Below are 1,615 nucleotides of genomic sequence, written 5' to 3' on the forward strand. Positions count from 1 at the left end.
ACAGCCATTGCAATCAATTTTCTGCGTGTGTTTGTTGTTGTGCCGTTGCACCAAAGGGAAAATTCTGCAATTTCTGCACGGTGCAAGGTTTTGCAAGAGCAAGAGAATCGCCCTCATATGAGAATATCAAGCGACAGCCGTATTTGTATGTGGATTGTAAACAAATATCAAGTGACAATTTAGGGTCGGCAAAACATGTCTTCCAAAAACATCGATTAAACTAGAGCAGGCACCGATTATAATAAGTGGAATATAAGTTTTCAGCGAAAACTGTGTTTTCGTTTGACAGATTTTACATGGACGAAAACACAAGTTAATTCGTAACAATAAAATAACTTACATACATTTCAAATGTGTGTGCGTTTGTCTTTTTGCTTTGTTTCTGACAGCAAACCCGATATAATTGGTTTCCGTGACACCCAACACCGATACAAATTCTGTTTCGAATATCAAACCAATAATGTCTNTAATTGGTTTCCGTGACACCCAACACCGATACAAATTCTGTTTCGAATATCAAACCAATAATGTCTCAATTCATGACACCTACTGCTTTTTATACTCCTCAGTTTTTAAGTTACTTTTTATAGAAATAGATAAAGTAATATCAGAAGAAATTTTTCAGATCGGCTCACTATAGCATATAGCTGCCATACAAGCCGTAGAATCTTCCAGGTTTTGGATTTTTCCCGTAGACACATGTCAGCTGATTGCTTTCTCACAACGCAGGGTTGCCAGTTCCGATGCAGTGTAGTTATTATAAAAATTGTCTTCAATATGTTTGAAATTTTCTTAAACTAACTCAAAATCAGAGTCGAATGCTATTATTTATAAATATATAAACCATTTTTAAAAGTTTGTTTTCTTTTTTAATATTTTAGATTATCGAAAATTGTAATTGAAAATTTAGATGTGTTCAAAACTATGTGTGCGTATGGTGGCAGTGGCAACATTGTTCAAATGAAAACAAAAAAAATGACTGATTTATACGGGCTCAACTTTTGACGCATTTTGCTCGCTACGGGCGGCAACCGAGGAAGGTAGGAGCGGAATTCGTTGATTCTGCTATTAGTCTTAGTATTGCCATCAAACGTGAAGATGGAGATATTCAACTCAACAAATAGATAAAATAATAAGCACAATATTATTATCATTTAACTAATTCGAGGCAAAAAGTAAAAGAAAATGAGAAAATAATAATATGGTATTATTGTAATAATAAAACGCGTAGTACTCCCTTCTGTGTTGGCGGCCTTCAGACGCGCTTTAAAAAAATAACCCTGGTCGACCCAATACCCAGGGTGACTGAACTACTTTCGGGTAGCACTTCTTTCTGTGTGGGCGGCTTTCGGCCACGCTTTAAAAAAATAACCCTAGTCGACCCAATACCCAGGGTGTTTCAAGTAGTTCCGCGTAGCACTCCTTTCTTAGTCCAGTCATTTAAGCTTAAATTACGTAAGAATCTCGGAACTGGGTATCTCGAATTCCGAGGTGAACTTACTATAATGACTGCAAAAGTGTAAATTTTGAATTTGTTTAAATGTTTACAGTTTAATTAAATTAATTTGAAGTGAAAAATGTGCTTAGTGTGTTAAATGTTGTGAAATAGCTTGTT

Source organism: Bactrocera latifrons, unplaced genomic scaffold, assembly GCF_001853355.1.
Source record: "Bactrocera latifrons isolate USDA-ARS-PBARC rearing strain unplaced genomic scaffold, ASM185335v1 scaffold_412, whole genome shotgun sequence".
NCBI classification, from domain to species: domain Eukaryota; kingdom Metazoa; phylum Arthropoda; class Insecta; order Diptera; family Tephritidae; genus Bactrocera; species Bactrocera latifrons.